Below are 12,702 nucleotides of genomic sequence, written 5' to 3'. Positions count from 1 at the left end.
TGGTGATGGAGACTTCTCTCAAATACCAACAACCGTTGAAAAGTTTGGTGGCCACTAAAACTGGACATATCTTTAATAAAATTGTGCCAGGTTCCAAGGCTGCCCGATCGGCAGGGAAGATGCAAGGCTGTCCTGGAAAGTCCAAACTCTGGGAGCTTGTGGAGGATTCTCCATGACCACGGCCTTCTGGACTCTGGTATCCCGTCCCCATCACCATTCCTACACTCACCTAATGCCACCTCTTCAATGAGGACAGTGAATTCCAAATAAACGGCTATTTGTCTGTGTTTATAAAGCAAAGGACAAACAAAAACAAGCCTGGCCTGAGGGGGCTGCAGAAGGCACCTGTGACCCTGCAGACCAGAAGCTCAGGCAGCAAGATCCAGTGGAGACTAATTCCAAGACGCTGGATGGAAAAGAGGTGGCTGGCATTCTAGATGACTATGCTAGAGGCCTGTGACTCTTCTGTGAAACTCCCTGGGGAACAGGAGGCAGAAAGAATATAAACAGAAATATGAAGTTGGAGGCTGAGAAACAGAAAAGGAGAGAAAAGGCAGGGCCTAGTGGCTCAGGCCTATAATCCCAGCACTTTGGGAGGCCAAGGCGGGCGGATCACTTGAGGCCAGGAGTTCCAGACCAGCCTGGCCAACATGGAAAAACCCCGTCTCTACTAAAAATACAAAAATTAGCCGGGCATAGTGGCGGGCACCCGACAGTGAGAGCCGGAATCGCGCCACTGCACTCCAGCCTGGAGGGAGACTCTCTCAAAAAGAGAGAAAGAGAGAGAGAGGGGGAGAGAGAGGGAGGGAGAGGGAAGGAGACAGGTAGGGAGGGGAGAGAGAGAGAGAAGAAAAAGTTACAGGGAAGAAAAAAAGACAAACGGCGAGAATGCTGTAGGATGGGGAAAGGCAGACAGAGCAAAGTGGAAGTCAGAAATGGTGATCCGCTGCTCTAAAATAAATTAAACAGGGAGAAAAGAGAGACTCAGGGGTATGTGGACAGAGAATAGAACGGGGAGGCACAGGACACGGGAGTCCCCCAGGCCGGAACAGGCCAGAAAGCCAGAACCTGGTCGAGGGGAGGGGGCGAGCAGAGCGGCGGGGAGCAGACGGGAGAGAGGGTCGCGCCGAGCCGCGAACACCCGAGGAAAGGCAGCCCCGCCGCGCCACTTCCAAGGGTTCGGGCTTGGGCCACTCGCCCCATGCCCAGGGTTCGGGGGCAACACCAGCGGGCGGCCGCAGCCAAGGAAGGGGCTCCCCAAAGTTTGCAATAAAATCACCCACGCCCGCCTCCGTCTCGGAGGGACTTCGTGGAAATGCACGAGCCCAGGCACTCCCTCGGCCCCTCGCCCGCCTCACCCTCATCGCCCCCTCGCCCCCCTCGCCCCCCTCGCCCCCCAGCCTCTGCTGCAGCCGGGGCTGCTTCTCCCGCGGGCGGGTGGTGCTTGGCGGCGGCGGCGGCGTGCGGGCCAGCTCGTGGTAATCCCCGATGCTGACGCTAGAGGGCGCGCAAAGGTTGCTGCGCCGCGCCAGGTCTGCGAGGAGCGGCGGGTAGAAACGCAAAAAGCGTAGGGCCTGCGGGTGTCGGCACCAGCAGTGGGGTGCTAGGGGCTGGACAGTGGGGTGCCGCGGAGCCGGGCAGTGGGGTGCTGGAGGCGCTGGCCCGGATGGCTGATGGGAGGGTGCCATGCAAAGAGGTGTTGCTCACTTTATTTATTTGGAGAGAGGTTGCCCCTGCATTAAATCTTTGCAAGACTGAAACAAGCCGGTGCAAAACTAAATGAGAGACAGGCGGAGGCAGGCAGGGCAGGAGATGCCCCGCACCTCGCTCCCTGGGTTATGGAGCCCCCAAAACTGCTTTGGGGGAGAAATAGTCTGATCCCACCAGTACTCACCTCTCCACACACACGCACGTCCTTTCAGAATGGGGTTGGGCGGGGGAGGTGGTGAACTTTAAAAGGCTTTTAAAGCAACAACAACAAAAAAAAAAAAAAAAAAAAAAAAAAAGATTTGCACAAGGCTGAGGTACTTGAAATGATTTTTGTGTTGCAAATTGCTATGCTTTTACTGAGGCGCTGATGAAAATAAATGAAGCTCCTCTCTCTCTTTTTGCTAATAAATGAAATGAAAAAAGCGCCATTATTATGCCACCTGCTTCTAATTCCTAATTGTGGTAACTTAATTCTCAGATTGTTGTTAGCTGCTTAATATCGCAGGCGCACAAGCAAAAATAAAAATATGAGGGCCGTTTGGGTCTTTTTTGGCCAACGAGGTGGAAGGTGCTTGGACTCAGTTTTTTGTTTAGTTTGGTGGCAGTTCCCACAGTGAAATGTGTGCACGGTATTGGAAGGAAGAAATCTTTATTCTCTTCAGCATCCCAAGGGGAGCTCAAAAGGAATAAAAAGGCTTCTGAGATGCTCAAAACCTAAATAAATAGTCCATGAAAAATGATCAGTGACAAGGTCCGTATTTTTTCCATACTGAAATAGAATGGTGCATATTTCCTATAAAAGAAGAAAACATTAATTTTTATAAGCTGGTTCCTAAATGCCTTCTACGAACCTCTGAACCACACAGTTCCCAGCCTGGGTATTGTAGCTGGGTCCCCTGGCTGAAAAACCTTTCTTTCGGGTGTGTCACAGATGACAGGTAAACTCCTTCCCAGTCATTATTTCCGGGCCCTCCAGTCTGGGGAGGTGGGGATGGCCATGGGGCGGGGGGCGGTGGGGGGGGGGGTGCGATGAGACTCTTAAAATTTCTCCCAGGCAAATAGAAATTAGCAGATCTGAATCACAATTTTGTGAAAGTCAAGAGCTATATTTAGCTTTTTCTCTTATTTTCCATTAAAACCAAGTTTTTTTGTTTGTTTTCCCTGGTCTCTCTTATTGTTGGGAAGTTCTGGAGTATCAGACTTGTCAGGAGAGTGTGAGAGAGCCCCAAATAAGTACAAATTTAGGAGAGAAAATGCCATATTTCTCTGGTACAATTATGAAAGGGTAGAATATTGCCATACACTGTAACACATTTTTTTTTCTTCTCTAGTTCCAGGCAAACAGCTAAATAAACACATAAGAATAATAAGCATTTAATCGAGAACAATTTGTCACAATGTTGCTAGTCAACAAGACAGAACTGCCTTCTGTGAAACCAAATAAAATCAACTTAATACCTCATGCCCTGGCCTCCTTGGCCTTTGAGTTTTTCACATGAGATGCGTTTGTCCCTTATGACTGTGAATGAGAGTACCTTGGAAAATGCTGGCTCAATTGCATCCAAGCCAGTTTGGGGCCTGCCGGGGAAAGCAGCCAGACAGACCTTCAATCCCAGTTCAAACTACGCTCTAAGTGTTGCAGTGACACATGGCAATGTCCTGTTGACCATAAAATCCCGTTCTAGCATATGAGAACACTGTCCAGCTCTAAGCAGAAGGGCAGCCCGCTCGAGCAGACTGCAAGATGCTGCCCAGTCCAAAACGTGAGCAAAGTTCACAGGGGAGAGAACGCAGCGCAGCCGCCCCGAGTCAGCCCTGAAGCAAGAAAAACCAAAAGAAAACACTTGTGAATGAAACTTAAAGCTCTCAATGGAGCTGGAGCAGCAGGTGCTGTTTAAATAACCAAAATAAGGTTGCAAGCAACAGATCCTATGTTTGCTGGGTTCTTTCCTATGCTGCATGACATTAGAAAGGGAGTGTGTAAAAATATAAGGCTACATCTGCAGGCAGAGCTAGGCTGATGGTGAGGAGACGCAGCAAATGAACCCCAAATTCAGGAAAATATGCAAAAGGTTTGCTCTTTAAATTCTACAGGAAAACAGAAAGTGGAAAATATGTGTGTCTGGGTTGTAGTGAGGAGGGATAGATGAAACATAGAATGCTAATGTGTCTCATGATCAACCGAGAGTATCTTATTTACATCTTAAGCTATTTGTTGCTGATTTTCCATGCAACTGTTTTGTACTGGAATTCTCAAAGCTGAACCAGAAGCATTTAAATGACCCTGTACGTTTGCTGTGTGTCTTCTGGAAGGTGTAGACACACACACACGCACACACACACACAGCCGGTCCCACATCTATGCGCATAAGCCGCATATACTCCCCCTTATCTCTACAAATCTCTGCCATCTCTATATTCCCAAACACAGGAGAATCTATGTATTTATTTCTCTCTTGAACTCGACTATGCAACACAAGTCAACACTCTTAAATGTCATCTTTTAATACCTCATATAAAAGGCAAACTTTTCCTAACATGCTTTTCTCCAATCCTATTTAATGAACTCCCCTGAACACTGCATGTACCCAATTTCATCTGTAGAGGTAAGGCATAATATTAAAAAAAAATTTTTTTTTGGTATTAAAAAATGAAAGGAAAAAAGCAGGGGAAATATTTTGAAAGTCAATTAAAATTTTGTGTACGTTTTCATTTTTTAATGATAAATTAAGTTACTAATTTTGTCCGTGCTCTTTGTAGACACTGCAGGTTTAATTGCTAATTGTTAACTGCGAATGAATACATTTGCATATTAATTAGCTCCCAATTTACATTTTTAATTTGCTTCCTTCAAAAGGTGCAAGATAAAAGGTCGTGTTATTTTAAATAATTTATGCTTTATTGCATGAAATACGCTAATATGAAATGTGCCTACTAATTTTAACCCCTTTTCTAAGAAGGAAAATGAATACCATTAAAAGGGGAAGGCAGAACTGGTGGTGTTTTGAAAAACATTATGCTACGTTGTACCTCAGCAGCAGAACTGCTTTTTCCTGCAGTCTCCTTGGGCTGAAAAAATGAATGCATTTTTTTCCTTTACCATCCGTTTAAAAAGTGATAATATATTTGAAGAACAAAACAGCTGCAGTGGGGGGAGCCGATCAGTCCTTTATCCAGGAAAAGATAGACAAAATGAGTCTTGTTTTCTAGTCAATATCGCCAGCAAGTGGAAGTCCTCCCAACACCGCCCCCCTACCCTGCAGTGGAGACGCCTCCCGCAGAAACCGCTTCTCCCCACGCCAGTCTCCTCACCCACCAAAAGAAAGTTTTGCCGCTCACATCTTTCTCTAGGCTTTGGAATCCAAGTTCCTCGCCCTGGCTTCCTGAAAAATCATGAGGTGGTTTGCACAGGGGAGAGTTCATTCTTTCCCAATAGCTGACCAAAGAGGTTCTCAAATTGTAATTTTCACTCTTCATCCCTTGTCAGTCAGCTTCACTGTAAGAAAATAAAAGCCTATTGTTAAAGTGGTGATATTAATATATCATGGTTTGGACCAGAAAACTAATATTCAGTTCTGAAAGGGGTGTACAGATTGATATATTTTGACCATTACTGGAAACATCTCCTTTTATTTTCTTCCTCTTTTTCTTTTGTATGATATTGTTTTGAGACATACCTGCTAAAATGGTGCTAATATTTCATAGAGCTTTTAAAATAATTTGTCTAAGCATGCATTAAAAATTTTTTAAAACAGGGCTTGGATACTAGAAAATATGATTATGGAAAAATATACGTACAATTTGGAGGAAATTGAAACCTGTCACTTTGTTCTCTGGGTTACTGCTGAGTCTCAGCCTCTTTATTGTGTCTTATTTTTTGCAGTTGGAACCCAAGCCAGACTTGTGGTAAGAACCTCCTAGCTGAGGGCCACCAAAGATCACACTCGCCAGGATTAGTTTATGTAGATACGCAGGCAAATAGCACTGGGTAGCCTCGCCGCACAGATCCAGGGCTCTGACCGAAACCCTCTCTTGTTCTGACACCAAAACACCCCCTTCCCGACCATGTGGGACAGGCCTGGGATGGAAACGCATTCGAAGTGTTAAGCAATGGAGTCGAGTCAGTTGTTCACCAGAGGGTCGATCTTTCTAGGCAATTATAGCTGCAGTGACAGGAACACTCGCAGGTTCATTGTGGAAGACACACTGGCAGTTAGGTTTATCCCTCCAGAGCAGCCAGGTGCATGAACACATCCCTCCAAGTCATTAGGATTTTCAAGTAGAAAGATTTCCTTCTGCTCACATGAACATCAGCAGAACAAAAACTCGCGGCAAGATGCAACCTTGGCTGTTTGTCCGTCTAAGGGTGGGGGACTAAGATGAGAGAAGCTGCAGTTTAACCATGTGTTATTTCAGTCTCACCTGGTCATCAAAAGAGGCATGAGAATCGCCAAATCCACCAAAACCAACGAGCTTACAGCCATTGTTGCCTAATAGGGAGAGGTTGAACACAGGAATGCGAGGGACAGTTGCCTTTTGTGAAACATGGTTGGATAGATGGGCAAATACATATAGAGATACACAGGTTTCATCTGTAGTGGATATTTTGGCTTTTTATTCAGCTGTGCATTGACACTATCGTAAATTCGCCGGCACAGACACTGTGATTGAAGACAGGCTCTCCCCGCATCATCCCTGCACACAAGTCTTCCTGCGTTTCTGTCTCTGTTGCCGAGGTTTCTCATATTTCATACCTCTACAGCCCTCCCGTAAATCAGGGGTTAATTGTGATTCTTTCAGACCCATGGAAATAGGAAGCCGAGACTTCTGAAGGATCACTTGCAAGTCGGGAAGGGCTCGAAGGGAGGGGGCTACTTTCTGAAATCCAACTTTACTGCTTTTACCGAACCATTTGTTGTGCATGTGTGTGTGTCTAAAAAATACATTTGGTACAAATGTTTCAAAGTCCTGGTGCGCTTTAATTAATAAAGCCACTTAGGACGAGTGCAAATCGTGCACGCGGAGATGTGCACAGCCCAGCATCTTTCTGACATCCAGCCCGGTTTGTTTAGTGTAATAGTCAAAACATTTTTTCTTCTCTCGGGTCATGTTGATCTGTAGAATAATTTGAATTCTCAAGCTGTTATCCATACATCACTCCCAATAGCATCCAAATGAAAAGAAACAATTTTATATTCTATAATTAAGCAACACCAAGAATGCAACAGGCAGGAGGCATTATGGTGAGGGGGTGGGGGAGTGGGTAAAGGACTGAGGCCTGAGCCCCAAGCCCACCAGTGCGACCCCAAGCAGGTGACACAGCGGCCTCACCTAAAAGACTCTCTTCACCTAAGTGTTCTCCATACTCAGCCGCAGAGCTCCCACCCGCACTGTCTTCCCTCCTGAAACAAAATCTTTCTTTCTGGAAAATTCCAACATGTTTGATGGATTTATTCCACTGGGGATCCTCCACCCCCCTTTTTAAAGGAAACCACTTCTGGGGTGCACAGAGCAACCCTCTATACCATGCGTATACAGAAGGCTGGGCTGATTCCTTTCTTTTTATTTTTTTTCCCCCGTAACAGGAGAGGGTTTGAAGAATGCTTCTACCATGGATACCAGAGAGGGGAATTTTAAGTAGGCAGAATGTAATCACCCAAATTGGAACTCAGCCAGGACACTGCCAGGGCAATTACTCCTCCTCTCATGCTAAATACCAGGGGAGCGTAAATGACCTGCGGTTTTGCACCCTCCTGCAAGCGGAGGGGCTCCCAGGGGCAGGAGCCCGGGAGCTCCCCTCGGACAGACCAGCAGCCCCTCCCCATCACCCCTGGCTCATCCCTGTCTTCAACTTGCCCTGCTCCAGGTTTCTGTAATTCCAAGGGTTTTTAAGCTGAGGTCAGAAATCACTTTTTAAAATAATATTAATTAGCTCCCACCCCCGGGGTGTCTTCCCTCTCCCAGGACCTGAGCCAAGGGTTCCTTGTGTCCTATATGATGCAGCCCACGGTTCTCTGTGTCCTGTATGATGCAGCCCACCTTCCAACGGCTCCGGGGACATTGCTTCTCTTATCCCACCTCCTGAGCCCAAAACTGAGGACCAAGGAGGTAGTAACTGCTCAAGGTCACAAAGTCGGGTTTCAGCATTGTCAGACCCCAGGCCGCACATCTGTCTCTTCTTTGATGGAAAAAGAAGAGACATCTCTGCTTATACTTTCTCATAGAGCACATTTCTCTTTGAGGGCAAGGATTTCTTTTCTAAACAGGTCTCAGTGTTGTAAGTAGGATTGTAATGAACATCCTTGGTATATTTGTCTTTGCACACTTCTCTATGTCCTTAAAATAATTTCCTAGGAGTGGAGTTGTGGAGTCAAAGAAAATACATATTTTAAAAAACAACATATTATTAAATTGCCCTCTGGAAAGGTCTGCATGCTGGCCAGCAGTGTGAGAGTGTCTCCTGAAAGTGTGGTCCTTTTAAAGCTCATTGTCTACACATCCAGACTCCACGTGGACCTGACCTTGTGAACTCTCACAGTGACTGGGATGACTATCGCGTCTTCGTTCATCAGTGGCTTTATGTGAATCTGTTGGTTGTTTCAATGGGAGGGCGAGCTCGCTGAGGTCAGGAATCGTGTTTTATGTATCGCTGTCACCCCAGAACCTAGCACAGAGCCTTGCACATAGAAATGGCTCCATGAATGCTTGTGCCGGTGAATTTGTAAAGCCCAGGGCTGTTCAAATGGAGAACACACCTGTGCTGAGTGAGAGACAATGTCCTCGGTGGAAACTAAGACAGGGGTTGGGGTCAAGGCCACGGAAGGTCCAGTTCCTCTCTACCATAGCTGGATCTGTGGCCCTCGAGCAAAATCACTTAGACCAGCAGAGTCCCACTTCCCCCATATATAAAATGGAGCTAACGGTGTCTGCGGTGCAGCGCTGCTGTCAGGAGTAAAGGTCAAGTCTGGTAAACACCTGGCTCTAGGATTTTTAGCCTTCAGGTTCCTATTCACAGCAGCCCATGACTCACGGGTGGTGCTGGTTTATAACAAGTTTTCACTAACCTACAGCCAAGTGAGAACGAGGAAGATAATATGTGGAGTTTTTCATAAAGCAAAATCCTTTCCATCGGAAGGGCTGTTTTATTATGAGATGATGTCATTTCTACTTCTTCTTTGCTGTTTAAACATCCTTTTGTTTATGAAATTATGGTGACAGTATGTGAGAAGCTGTTTTTTTTTTCTTTCTACATTTTCAACGTTGACAAAATTCAAAAGTTAGCGACTCTCTCTTAGCCTCTCTCACCCCAAATTTGTTTCATGTTTTTCTGGCTCATAAACATAAAGGGCTTAGAACAAATGGCTGAGGCTACAGCTTCATTCAGATTTCTGATCAAATCTCCCAATTCTAAACCCTTATTGAGGGTAAGAGAAAGAAGAACTGGGAGGCAAAAAGGCAAATGTCCCCCATAAAACTACTCACAGTTATTTTTGAGTGATACAAATAATAAAATGAGTATTTTTTAGAACAAAAATGTGAGAATTTTCAAGTGTGCATGTTGTTCCCTTGGCAGCAGTGACTTTGGGGGGCTCAACCCCCATGCCACATTCAGAACCGCTTTCTACTTTGCGCCCCTCCCGGCTTCCTTATCCGCCATCCTTCTTGACTCCAAATGGTTTCTCCAGCTTTTCGTCATCCATCTCAGGAGCTGCTTTAGTCCCCCATGGCTACTGACTGTTTCTAAAAATCAAATCTACCCGTAAAGAATGGAGATTTGCCAAGGTCCGGGAGATTCAAAAGAGGAACCGAAGCTCTGAAATGTGAGCAAAGCTACATTACTTTTGATTACCTTCTGGGCCTGTGCTTTCTAATGCATGGCCTTAATATCTTGGTGGGCGCCATTCCTGCTTGGCTGAGAGACTCGGGGCCCCAGCCGTCTTGGCCGGATGCCTCGGGCTGTGATGCCTGGTGGGAAGGCTGGATGAAGAGGCAAGTCTAGAAACAGCCCTTGAAGGAGACAAATTGTTAAGACCTGCTCTGAGAAGCATGTAGGTGACTGGGATGCCCCAACACTAGGTCTCATCCTGTGATCAGGGTTTGAGGAGTAGCCCCAAAGGCTGCAGCTTCAAAGGCCTTCAGAACCAAAAGCCCCAGAACAGCGTGGTTTGAGAAGGTGCTTTGTCTGCTCACAGGGCGAGGGGTAGGTGGGTAAAGATGGCAGGAGGCACTAGTATGGAAGGCAGCCACAGGAGGGGTCTCATGGTGGATTGAACAGTGACTCCCAAAAAGCTGTGTCCACATCCTGTTGCCTGCTCTGAATGTGGACCTTATTTGTAAAAAGGGTCTTTGCAGATGTAATTCACTGAAGGATCTCAAGATCCTGTATTATCCAGGTGGGTCCTAACTCCAATGGTGGGTCCTTACAAGAGACACAGAAAAGAGAACAGATGCCGAGAAGGCCGTGTGAAGACAGAGGCGGAGATTGGAGTGATGCTGCCATGAGCCACGGAACACCAGGAAACTCCAGGAGCCGCCAGAAGCTGGAACAGGCAAGGACAGATTCTCTTCCAGATCCTTTGGAGGATGTGCGGCCCTGCCAACACCTTGATTTTGGACTTCCGACCTCCAGAACTGTGACAGAATAATTTTTGCTGGTTTAAGCCACTGGTTTATAGTATTTTGTTCCAGCAGCCCCAGAAACTGATACAGACCTCTCTGGGCAGAGGTGAGTTTTTGTCATCTTAGGAGATCAGGGCAGTCCAAGGTAGTGGCTGGGAGGAAGAATCCTTGATGGACGTACATTGAGAGTGGAGGGGGTGCTGGGATTACAGGTGTGACCCGGCATTCTGGGAGGCTGAGGCGGGTGGGTCGCTTGAGACTAGGAGTTTGAGACCAGCCTGGGCAACACAGTGAAACCCTGTCTCTATAAAAAATACACAAAATTACCCAGGTATGGCATGCACCTGTCATCTCAGCTACTCGGGAAGCTGAAGTGGGAGGATTGCTTGACCTTGGGAGGTCAAGGCTGCAGTAAGCTGTGATACCACCACTGTGCTTCAGCCTGGGCAACTGAGTGAGACCCTGTCTCTTTCTCTCACACACACACACACACGCACGCACACACACTCTCAGAAGTGGGGTAAATGAGCATCACCCCAAAGCCAGCGACGCACTAGTGGTAAGCCTCAGAGTCTTAAAATCTGAGGCAGCGTCACGTTTCCAGTATCTTGAAGAGGCTCTGGAACAGCAGAGCAGCAGAAAACAGAGATGAAATACATGGGAGACACAAAGCAAGCACACACAGATCTGAGAGCAGAAGTCATGACTGCATCTTCTACAATGGCAAAAACCTGGAAATGCTTGTGCCCAACAATAGGGGATTAAAAAAATATTATAAACCATTGAAACGTTACGTCGATTTGTAGTCGGTTCAATGGGCAGGGCTCCGCTATACACCATTAAATGTAAACAGTCAACTACAAACAGTATATATAATATAGTGATCCTAGGCCTGTATTATGTAAATGTATGTTCTCCCTACAGAAAGTCTAGAAGAAAAGCTCACTAATGCGATCATCACTGGACGATTTTTACTTTTATTATATACATATATATTTCCCACTTTTTCTAATTTTTTCTACAAAGGAAGTGATGATTGCATAATATTTTAAGGGTTTGTTTTTAAAAGATCCCATGATAGTGTCTAAATATAATCTTTTAAAGTGAAGTCCTTGATATAAAATCATCAGCAAAGTTGTCTGCCTACCTAGAAAAGCCTCTAACACCGCTGGTGGGAATGTGAATTACTTCAGTCCTTTTAGAGAATAATTGGGCAGCACGTATTAAAATTTAAACTGCACATACCCTTTGATCCAGCAAATTCATTCCCCAGCATCTATCTTAGAGACTTTCTCAAACATCCATGCAAATAGCTTGTATATGGTATTCATGGAAACATTGATTGTATTAATAGTATCAAAAAAGTGGGAGTGAGCTAAATGTTCATAATGGAGAAGTATAAATAAATGATGTTTATTACTATTGTGGAATACTATGTAAGCATTAAAACGAAAGAGGACGATCTATATACAATGTGTGTGTGTATGTATGTATAGTGTGTGTATATATGTATAGTGTGTGTATATATGTATAGTGTGTGTGTATATATGTATAGTGTGTGTATATATTTATAGTGTGTGTATATATGTATAGTGTGTGTGTGTATATGTATAGTGTGTGTGTGTCAGTACACCAGCGTGGAAAGATTTCTGAGATGTTAAAGGAGAGAAAAACAAAAAAAAAACAGCGATTTGCAGAGCAATATGTACAGTATGATCTTGTCTATGAAAAGAACACCAACCTACTTTTGTGCAAATACACATAGGTTTATAAAATGCTGAGCAAAAGGGGTGAGAGTGTTAAATCCACCCCTGCCTCCTTCTGATAAGGACACGGGTGATTACATTTTGGGGCCCACCTGAGCATCTAGAATAATTCCCCCATCTCAAGAGCCTTAACTCAATCACATCTGCCTCTTGCTTCAGGTGTCTCATTGCGGTAGTCAAGGAACAGAAGTGGCATCGAGAGGAGAGTAGTGGACACTTCACCTTTTGCTCCCACTAATTATGTATGGCTTGAATAATATACATTAAGAATATAGTTGTGTTTAATAGAATAAATAAATAAGCTGAATGACTAAAGGAGCTTGAAGGCTCTTGTACCCCTAAATGAGCGCAGGACTATGAGTTGGGCCCCGCCCCTTGCTTGCCTGGTGATCATATAGTCACAGGTCACCTCTTCTTTTTGCTCCTTGGCCTCCTCGTCTGTCCAGCCAGGGAGCTGGATACCGCAGCTTCACGAAGCTCTTTCAGCTCAAAGAATCCCCAGTTGTCTGTCTGCCATGACAAGAGAAACGATTAAATTTCCTTCTGTCCTATGAACCCTAACGGACACAATGAGGCAAAGGGTTTGGCAGGAGGCATGTTGCTCTGT

General features: G+C 45.5%; 1 long non-coding RNA gene across 1 annotated transcript in view; it reads right to left on the bottom strand.

Annotated features, from left to right (window-relative positions):
• LOC130540804 (uncharacterized) overlaps positions 1-2,541 on the bottom strand; it is a 50,603-nt gene extending 48,062 nt beyond the window's left edge. Inside the window, exon 1 of the long non-coding RNA XR_008954807.1 lies at positions 1,895-2,541. This is a non-coding gene — a long non-coding RNA (uncharacterized LOC130540804). The remainder of the gene's footprint in view (positions 1-1,894) is intronic.
• Between the last annotated feature and the right edge of the window lie 10,161 nt (positions 2,542-12,702).

This window comes from Pan paniscus, chromosome 15 (genome assembly GCF_029289425.2).
Source record: "Pan paniscus chromosome 15, NHGRI_mPanPan1-v2.0_pri, whole genome shotgun sequence".
NCBI classification, from domain to species: Eukaryota; Metazoa; Chordata; class Mammalia; order Primates; family Hominidae; genus Pan; species Pan paniscus.
Note: the sequence above shows the minus strand (reverse complement) of the source record. Positions and strands in the feature narration are given on the sequence as shown.